A 10,970-nucleotide genomic window follows, 5' to 3' on the forward strand; every position below is an offset into this window, starting at 1 on the left:
TGTCACAGCAAACCCTGAATAATGGCTCTGAAGGTAGAGAAGGAAGAGACTCCAGGTAGGGCCTCGGGCCTTTGGCTTTTCAGCGAAGCATCGTTATATGGTATGCAACAAATACTTGTTCGGAGTATTTGCAGTCCCATGTTGAGCTTTTCTAAAAATCAGGCTCTTTGCAGTTAACCCTCCTTATCCCTTTTAATATATATATAATTTTTTTTTTTTTATGTCAAGAGTGGCCAGAAAAAGGGGCAGCTGCCCCATGGTTGGGGTGTGCGCAGATGTGGCTCCCATCGCTGGGCCCGATAGGGTTGGCAACTTTTGCAATACCTTGACAATACTGAGCTCTACAGCATGGTACTAGGAGTTCTGTTTGAATGTAACATTAATGCTTTATTTAAAATAAAAACAACACTTTTTTTTTTCTTTTTTTTTCTTTTTTTTTTTTAAAGGGGTTGAAGTGAACATGACTGTTGACCATGTTCGTGAATTTATAGATGCAACATTCATTGGTAGAATTGTGTGATGGTCTTTTGTGCTACTTAATTTGACATATTCCAGTCTCTGTATGTACCTGCAAAGAAAGAAAAGTTAAAAAAAAAAAAAATAACAAAACCCTGCTTTGCTTTTATTGAAGGGTTCCCAGGACTGCATACCTGCTCCTGAGCTCTGTTTTAAGTATGTGTATCCTTCGCTTGTATTTTGTATTAAAAAAAAAACACAAGGAAAAAGAACCCTTTATTGTTCAGCATGTTGGAATTGTGTCCCCTCTTTTATTTTTTCTCCTTTTTGGAATATATTAAGCAACTCATTCTTCTGTATCTTTTATTTTCTTTTGTAAACTTTTTGGTTTTGTTTAAAAATGGCTTTATAAAAGGGCTTTTATAACCCATAAACACGACTTGTGTAATTTTTCTGCTATCCAAGGGTATCGCTGTTCTGCGGTTGCTTTTTGCTTTGTCAATGCTAGTGAGCTGTGTGTTCCTCTTTCCTGATGTCTCGTAGATTGTTTTGGGATTTGTTCCTTTGCAGACCTTGTGCTTCTCTCTGAGGAGGGTGAGTCAGGTTTTGGTCAGAACAGTTTGGCAAGTATCCTTCCCTGTTACTACCTATAAGTTGAGAGGATGTAAGGAATTAAGTCATCTTGGCAGCTAAGAAAATTGAGGCTGTCAAGTTCAAAACCTAATGAAGCCCAGTTACAAGGAGACAAAGCCCTTTATTTGTCATCCTTGCTTCTATGAGCTTTCCCTTAGCGATTAATAGCCTTTCTATTTTGCCACGTATGCCCCAGCAGTGAGAGTAAACATACAGTTCATTATCTGGGGGTGTCAGATAACAGCTGCATTCATCCTATATGTACACTTTGGCTTAGTTAGATAGAGGGCTGTCAGTTCACGTGCAGATAGATTGACCCACAGTGCTGATTGCATTCTCAATGCATCATCACGTGCACTCGGGTTATCAGACATAGCGAGCTTGCACTTTTAAAAGATGGGTTATAGCAGATCCTTGTCTGAATTCCTGCGGAACTTTGCTTTTAATTAGCAGCTGGTTTAAAAGCACTTCTAAATTCTTGGTGGTCCCTGGGGATGGATCAACCCCCTTCACTCTCCAGCTCTGCCAGTGGGAGCTCAGGCCAGCAGCAGAGGGCGTGCATGGACCTCTGCAGTGCACCCGAGGATGCTTTGAGCATGCTTCTCTTCCTCCTCTGTCCAGTATGAGATGGAAAACACTTTGGCGTTTGTTATAAGCAGTGCTAAGTGTCAGCTAACAGTGTCTTGTCATCAAAAGTTCTACATCTTGCTATTTTGTCTGCATTTTGCTTGTGTATCTTTTAAAACCTGAAGTTACGGTTCATCAGTATAAAGACTGTAAAGCATCTGTTCCTAATTCCTTTTAGGATCCCAGAAGCAGCTTCATCATAAGGGACCCAGTTTTTCTAAGGGTGTGTTATGGCAGAACACTCAAGCTTGTGATCTTACATCTCAATGCATCTTGTACGTACCTGATTCAGCAGCATGCTTAACCATAAAGGGTGCTATGGTGGCTCATCCATTTGGTGACGGATGCAATTGCACAGGGAACCAATTTGCTGTTTCCATCAGTTGCAGCAAATGATGCTTACTGTGTGTGTTTTCAGAGGTTGTTAGGGAAACTCTGTGAGCTACCCTCTCTGTTGCTCAACTCTTGTGAGCTTACTGCCAGCTATAAGCTGGTGCTTGGCTGCAGCTTCTGTTTCTCTACCTGACTTGGTTATTTTCCTCCATAGTGTGATAAAATGAGATTCTGTATCAATGGAGTGTTTTAGTAATGCAGCTTATGGCATTCCTCCCTTTTCTTTTTAAACATACTGGGCACTTAACCTCATTGCTATGGTATCTGCAGTTGTACACTGCATTTGTGTCACAGATGTTTTTTATCTGGAGCAGATATAGCATTACCTCTAGGTACTACTGCACTGCTTCAGCTTTTGATTAATTAGAGATGGAATTAGGAGGTGTGGCACTTACTTTGTCCCAGAAAGAACTGCTTAGTATGAAATGGTGCAACGCCAGGGTCTGTGAGCTCTCCTTAAAGAGCTGCTCTTCCCCACTGCCCCGGTCTTTGTGCGTATGATTATGAGCTTAAGCCCCTTTGTTCATCAGTATTGATCTTTTGAACCTGGTATATTTACTGACTGCTCAGCCAGCACAAGTTAAAAGTCCCCATTGGCTCTGAAGTGGTATTTACAGGGTATTAATACAGAACCAAACGATTATTTGTCACTTTTAAAGGATGTGCAACTGAGAAGTAGGCACGTAGGGTTTTGTAACTGCAGCAAGCACGGCCAACCAGGGGGGTAAGATTCCCTTGGCAAAGAATAGTAGCTGTGAAGTCTTAATCTGAGAGTTTTGCCTTAAGAATATACTGTTTATGTTTCTTTTGGTGGTGCTCGATTATAGGATGGAAATAAAGTCAAAAGGTGGAGTTCAAGATATTTGTTCTGCTGTCCAACATATTTTGGCCCTACAGGTGGCCTTGAAAGTGCATAAGTGAGATGAAGTTGATGTGATTTTTGTTGCTGCCATTTTTGTTCTTACTAATCTTGTGCATCAGAGGAAACCTGGGAGAACTGTGGAGATGGAGAGATTCCTGTACGTTAAGAAACATATTTTAGATATGGTTTTTATACAGCGAACCACAAAAAGAACAATTCTTCATTCTTGCACCGGTGTTTGGGGTCTGTGCCCCCATGCAATATGGTAAACGAAGTCTAACAAGATAGCTGCCCTGTAGGAGCTGAGGTTATTTGTGCAACAAAGGCCCTGGGGCTGCAGAGTGAGGATAATGTGGGGCTCTGGGGGGTATCTGGTGAGGCAGCCTGCTGTGTTTGTGATGCATTGATTGAAAAGCACAAACGTCTGCGATGTGCGATACGTTAGACTTGAGTTTGATCTGGAAGTGTGGCTTGTTAGCTCAGTAATAACCACATCCTGGGCTAACACACATCTCCAGCCTCAGAGTTTTATGTAGACCAGGAAATGGTTTTTGTGTGTTTTGGGTTAACTCTTTCCATAGATACAGGTCAAGTTCAAGCACTGTTATCCAGCTGCGGGCAGGCAGCACAGGGTACTCTCCCATTGTGACAGAGACCCACGAGGTCCTTTACTCTTTACTCTTCCTTTAAGTATCAAATTAAAGTCTCCAGGTCAAATCCACCCTTTGGCCTTAATGTGCAGTTGCAGTTTGGTCTCCTGGCTGCCTGCTTTTTTAGATAGGCAGCCAATGGAAATAATCTTGCACAAAGCCAAAGGTGAATTTCTCATTCTCTCCCCTCATATTTAATTTACCTTTCAGAATGATGATCTGTTTTATATTCAAGGCTTTGCTTGCAAGCGCTGTAGCTTAAAGAAAGGCTGGTGTTTTATTTGAATAATCTCTTTTCTTTCAGGTTAAAGAACATTTGTGTTTTAAGTAGATAAGATAACAGTTCCAGCAGCAATAAATTTCCTGTAGTCGCGCTATCTTTTTTCCCTAAGCGTTTCTAACTAAGCAGTTGGCCTTGTTAGGAGCTTTTGTTCAGCATCATCAATTAGTGGCTTTCCTTAACAGCGGTGTCTGTTAGCTTTGTTCATTACAAACATTTTCCCTTTCAAACATTTCTGATAAATTGGAATGTTTTATGGCTGAGAACTTCAGTCCATTTTTTTTTTTCTCGAGATGACATCAGCACTGATATTTTCCCCAGCTTTTCTGCTGAATGTTTTGTGAGAAGGATATCATTGTCTCTTCTAAAACATGCACTTTTTACTTCCTGAGAAATGAATGAAGGGAAGGAATAGTTGGAGCACACTCCTGTTTATTATACTGAACCATCACTTTTCTCCCTAGAACTCACACCACGCTGCTGGTTGTGACGGTGCACTTGAAATCAGTCGAACCAGGCCTTGCATTCAGAGATAGTTTGGGTTCTTTCAGTCTCATTCACATCCAGCTAAACTGGTTTTGCACTCTTAAAAGTGTAATACCGCTTAATGACTTTTAAACTCCTTTCTCATGTTGGTCATTTCTTTAGCAAGGGTACCAAAAGGAGAGACAAAACATCTTGGGTGCAAGTCCTCATTCTGGCTCTTGCATCTCCGTCTCCCCACAGCACCAGTGGCTTTTAAGTGTAGAAGACCAAATTGCAGATTTTTTTAAATCTTTCTGTGACTTTTTACATTTCATTTTCCCAAGGTCATTAGATTCAAACACGAATATTAACGTAAATAGAGCACTTTGAAAAAGAGGGCTATTATGTCAGTGCTAGATGTTATTAGACTGGCCCCAATCTATGAGGAGCTTGTTGGATTTTGATTTCTTTCCTTCTTTCCAGAAATATGCCTCAGTTTGGTCTTTGCCAGGTCTCTGCTGAATGGATGCACTGAGTGTTGGTGAGGACAGATTGCAGCTCCTGTAAGAGAGGCCAAGCTCCTTCAGAGGTTCTGTCAAGGGGACCCAAAGACAGTTTAGGAAGGGGATAAGCCCTGCCCAATGAAAGCTCCCTCCCTCTTAACGTTGATTTCATAGGTTTAGCTTTAGCTGAACCCATAGGTAGATGCCCCAAAGCAGTGCTCTTTATTCTATTATTTCTCTGTTCACCATTGCATCTCTTTCGTTGCTGTTCCATGCTGGAAGATGGCTGGTTCGTGTTAGAAAATTACCTGCTGAAAAGGTAACTTTTTCAATGCAAACTTTTAATACATAGTTAACAGCATCTGTCAAGCTACTACGTGGTGAAATGGTTTGGCTCCTGGAAGTGCCATTTGGGAAGATATAAATCACCTGTTTTACTTTACGTGTACTTCCAGATAGTGTTTTAAGTTAGTCAACGAGGGGGTGAGAGTTTGGATTATCACAGCATTGCTCCTTAAAGAAGCCTGGTTGAATTCTGAGTGCTTGAGAACATGGGCTGGGGATTTTGGCTCCTTGGGCTCTGCAGTCCCATCACAGAAGCTCAATGCTGGAGCACTCTGCAGCTTGCTGAGTTAAATGCTCACAGTGCCACTTGCTCTTCACTCTGAAACCCTTTCTCTGCCATCCTCCTCAAGTAGTCTGATCTTAGAGCTGAGCTCAGGCTCTTACAGAGTCACATCCTTTGGAAACTGCACCCACATGACTGTTCTTTCGTTTTCTCTGCAGTAATCTGCTGGCTCCTCCGTGACCTTTCTTCCTAAGAAAAACCTGTATACTTCAAAGGTCTCTCAGGACAGTGAAACTACTTTGGTTCTGTCAAACATAGGTGCAAAAAAGGTTTCTCTCATGCAAAATTACTGACTGTTATCTCTTTCTCTTTTCAAACAGGTCTTTTCAAGTAAGATTCTTTCAACTCTGATCTCTTTTACATGTTTAGTCAGCTTAGTGCAAACCTGACAAGGAAGAGACTCGTTCTCTGATCTGATGGTAGAGCACGGTACTCATTAAAATTAAAAATAATGATTATTAAAAAAATCAAAGTCTGTGGATGCTTGAAGGCATAGCTGACACCAAAACAAATAACGAAGCTTTAGACATAAACCCAGTCTGGCAGCCTTGGCAGATCAGCTGTTGACATAACAGCATCTTAAAACAAAAAGCAAAGAAAACAGCAACAAAAATCCTTCTCCTCACTTTGCAACGTTTCTGAAAGCTCTTATTTTTTGTCTCCAGGCTTTTCTTTGGCATACCCTGGACCCAGAGCAAGGAGGGAGTAGGAAACACCATCCCAGAGCTGTTTCTGCACTAGGGGGCTGTGCTTGCATGGTGATAAGAGGATTAGAAGTTTAGAGAAAGCTTTGTCCTCCTGTGGTAAGCCCTGATAACAAACTTTGACTCAGTTAGCTGCTGCTTACAGCACATTCCTCGTTGGAACATATCTGCAATTGACCTTGACATGGAAAAAATAAACCCAGTGGAAACAAATTGGTGATGATCTCCATCTAACTGGAGAGCAAACTTCTGGCGTGAGCGCTGCAGCACTCTGCTTTTGGTAGCCCTGAGTCTCTGTAGGTGGCTAGAATGTTTCAGGACGTTCCTTCAATCTGAGAAGTGGCTGTGGCCAACCTGCTAGAGGCTGCTGAGCTGCCCTGCGGTGCAGGAGGTATGCTGGCAGGCAGCCCTGTGTTAATTTTGATGGCAAAGCTGTCTGATCTTTTCCAGCTCTGACTTTTAGGTTTCAGCAAAGTAAAAAGCTGTCCTATACAAAGGTGACTCCATGCCAGGAGAAGGGTTCTGTGCTCCTTAGAAGGAATTAAGGGAGGTAACTGATCATTCTCTGTAGCTGATCCCATTCTGACAGTTCTCATTACATCAAATTTGAGCACTCACTCTACCATATGGAAAAGGGGGGGGTTCTGTCTAGGACCACTGCTGGGGTGGGTCTCCAGTGGTGCTTGTGTCTTGACCTCAGGCAATGCTTCCATTCTTCCTTTGTTAAACGAGTGATTTGTTGGATTCCAGGGCTGGGAGAGAATGGTCAGTAATATCTCACAGGTTTCATCACAGAACAATTTTTAGCATTCAGATTGGTCGTCCCTAAGACTTAAGTTGAATTTGTCACATCAATATCACAGCAAAGCAAAAGAGCTTCTATCTTGGCAGGTGATGGAACACCTTCCTGACTCGTAATGCTGGGGACTCAGTTCTTCGTAGAGAAATGTGAGAGAAAATTAGTTGTTAGAGCAAATAAAGGGAGAAAGGAGCAAGACAAGTGAAAGCCCAGAAAGCTGGAGTGATTGTAAGTAAATGATAGGTATTTTCACCCTGCTCTCTTATTATTTTTTTTTTAATGATCCCTTCCTTTTTTTTTATTGAATGAAATGGAATCAATCCTATGGGGTTGCTTTCTGTATCTGTGCAGATGAGTGCATGGCATTGTTCTCCATCTCTGATATCTCAGGTCCTCTGTGGCAGAATTCTGCATCCAGCAAAGCTGCTCTTACCTTCTGGCAGTGCTTTGGGAAGGAACAGAGCTGGGATGGCTTTCTTCTGCAGTCGCTTCCTGTCCATACAGCACGAGTATCTGGGAGTAAACACGCTGGGAAATATTTGTGCTGTGTCCTATAAACAGGGTGCATATTGTTTACCTGGAGCAAAAAATCCGTCCGTTAGTTGTGCCATAAAATAGCCAAGAAAATGGAAGTTTTAATCCTAGAAAAGTAGAGCTGCTCAGTAAGATGGCTGTGTTCACTGGGATCTCCTGCTGTCAGCTGGAGGAAGGAATTCTCATTGTTGGAGTCCTGATTTATTTTTTTTTTTCCAGGGAACTGGAACTTTGCATTTCCCCTTGCAAATGAGTAGGATTTCATTAATGAGATGGCCTCCAGCTGGAACTGACAGCCAAGAACATGTTTTTTCATCTTGTTGCCCTGTTTCAAGAGGGACTTTTATTAGTAAGCACTGCTCAGCCAAGGTCCTCTGCCTGGTGCACCCCAGGGCCCCATCCCACTGCTCCCTGCCTGCTGCCATGCGGTCCCCAGCAGTGCTGGTGGCTGAAGCTGTCCTGGGAAATCGAATGGATGGCTCATGGGGTGCATCATTTGCAAGTGGCTGAGCAAGTGTGGTGCGGGGAATGGCCGAGGCTGAATGGGAGCTGACAGTTTCCTTGGCACCCGAAACAGAAATAAATCCTTTCCTTTGTCTCTAGCTTAGCAGAACTGAGCGGGACAAGGCAGAGAGGGCAGTTTTAAGTTTCAGGTACCAAATATGCAGGGTGGGAAGGAGCTAAATCCTCTTTCTCTAACAAGATTTGCATCGAGTTAGGCTAACCCGTGAGGAAGACCCTAAAATCTTATTCTGGGAGCTGAAAATTGTAAACTGACACCAGAAGCCACTGCTTTTCCCTGTGGGGATGTGACCAGGCTGCAGCAAAATAAAATATACCCCCTTCGGTTAAACGTGGGAAGAAAGTGGGCAGGATGTGGGAAGCTGTTGAATAATCTAGTGAGGAGAACTTGAGCTATCTCAGAGGCATGGCTTCCTAACCTGGCTGAAGACCCTGGCTGGGAAATTCTTCCCTGCCTCAATTGTAGGGCGAGGAGTGGTGGAGAGGAAGGGGCAGCAATGTGCTGTGAGGTGTCTGTGATGTCCTATAGGCTGTGCAGTGAGGTGATGCTCAGCTTCCCCTTTGTGAGGTTGTTTGGATTCATGCTGCTGTTGTGGCTGTTTCTCCCTGTAGCAAGGATATGCCTCTCTGCCAGGCTCTGCAGTGCCCTCCTGGCAGGGAAAGGGGCAACCACAGCTTGCCTGGTGGAGGGCAGGCAGCTCCACACTGCAGCTCCATCCTGAAAATCAGCAAAGGCAACTGAGCGCATGATGCTGCGTACAGCAGAGCAGCTTGGCTGGAGGAGACAGAGGTTAAGAATGCAGCCCAGGGAACAGCAGGGGGAACGCTAAAATGTTTGTCCTATGCTCTGTAAATACAGCAGATATGCCTGCATTTCAAACCCAGTTTAGCAACACTCGTGTACATACAGTTTCGCAGACAGCTTGCTTTCTGCATCGCCTGCAGGAACATTGATGCTGAGTGGCAAACAGTGGGAGCAGTTCTAGTATCAATAAGGATTTTGACAAGGGAGAGAGTCTGTTTGGTTGCAAAGACCTTGGAATCCAGCAAGGGGACTCCTTCTCTGAACCAAAGTGGTCTTCTAACCAAATTTGCCCAAACTTTACAGGATCTGAAGAAAAAAAAAACAACACCAAAACCATGAGATTATTTAAGTCTCGAGAATCCTAATTAAGAAATAGCAATTAAAGACTTGCCTGACCTACAGCTGGCCTTACTGGCTGCTCAGTGCTAGATGTCCCTGTAGTGCTTAGGAGCAGCATCCCTGCTGGTTGGGGTGCTCACCCATTGGGCCTCAGGAGGGAATTGAAACACTCATTTTTTGACACCCTGTGTTCTGAAGGTTCTACCCCAGTGGCTTCTCCCAGAATGCTCAAAACAAAAGTGCGTTTCCTGTTTAGAAAGAGAGAGAAGATAAGCCCTAAAGTGCAGCCTTGTGCTCTGGCTACCCCAAGTATAAACAGCCTGCACGGCCGGGCGCTGCTTTTGTTTGTTCTAGCAGCTTTCTCTCCTTAAAGGTACATTAGGCACAATTGTGCAAAGTCCATTTTCGGGCATCATCTCTCCCGACTGGCACGAGAGGTCCAGGACCATCAGCTCATCAGGAAATCTGCCTATCTGGAGCACACAGTGAATTCCCACCTTTGTGCTCAAGGCACAGCGTTGAGCACCTCCAAAGTATGTTACTTGTTTGCATTTCTGTAATATTTCTCCACCATAGCATCGGAGTGCTCTGTAAATAGTCGCTGCTAACCTCCCTGGGTGGGGTGCTGGGGATGGGTTTGTTTTCTTGGCTTATGGAGAGCAAAAGGTTTGCGTTGTGAGTCAGCATTCAAGCTCAGTAATTAAACACGAGATGGGTTTAAGGCCACCTTTGGCCAATCCGGGGCTGTTGTGTCTTTCAGGGTAATGCAGAGCATCCATGGAATCCCTTTGTGCAGCAGGGTGAAGGTCTGAGGAAGAGACCTACAGCCAAATGGCCTGAGCTGTCACAGCACAGCACCTACAGTAAAGCTGGGGCCCTTTCCTGCTCACCAGCTACTTGTGTGATGTGCTACGTGTGGTAGTGTCTAATCCTGGTCAAGTTCTAGCAGATACCATGAACTGAGCTCTGCTTGGCTGGACGCGTGAGATTTAGATAAGGCTGGGGCAAATCTGTGCTGCCATCTAATCAGGCGTGAGCAGCTGAGATGTGAGTTGATGCTGTATTTTCCTCTTTTGATAAATTAATCTTATTTGCAGGTTCCCATGATGGCTCCATCCTGCAATGTTCTGAACCTCCTCACTGCTTCAGCAATGAGATCAGGTCCAGTTACGAGCTCAGGACTGGAGCTACTGCAACAAGCAGCACAAATGGTGCCAGGCTTACTGCTGTGCTCAGGCCTGATGTTTCAGAACCCTCTGGTTACCCACTGGATGCATTTAGGAACATGTAGGAATACTCAGGAAATGTCCAGTCTTCTCATGCCTCGCTCTGTTCTGCTGGGAGCTGTGATTGTGTCTGTGATACAGACTGAGATCTGTAAATCTATAGTAAAAGGCAGAAGGACCCAAGCAGGGAGGAGTGGGGACTCAGCACAGTGACATGGCCTTCTTTCCCTTGTGGTGTTTATGAAGAAGGCCTCATGTCCCTGTAGGCAAGCATCACTCTTGTGGAAATTGGTGCATCCCATAGGTGTGTGAGCAGGAGGTGCATCGCAGGCACAGTGCTGCCCTGGCATCCTCCTCTGCTCTGTTGGGAACATTGGAGCCCACTCTGTGCTCACAGCTGTGTGGGTGCTGCCATTGCTGTGCTGCTACCTTACTGACTGGTGTGTCAGCGTGTGAATGTTAGTGCTGCCTTATTAAAGGAAAAAATGAAATGAGAGTCTGTGACAACGCATGGAAGGAGCAGAGCCTCCCCTTAGCAGCAGCA

The sequence above is a fragment of the Phasianus colchicus genome, chromosome 25, assembly GCF_987193195.1.
Source record: "Phasianus colchicus chromosome 25, bPhaCol1.hap1.1, whole genome shotgun sequence".
NCBI classification, from domain to species: Eukaryota; Metazoa; Chordata; class Aves; order Galliformes; family Phasianidae; genus Phasianus; species Phasianus colchicus.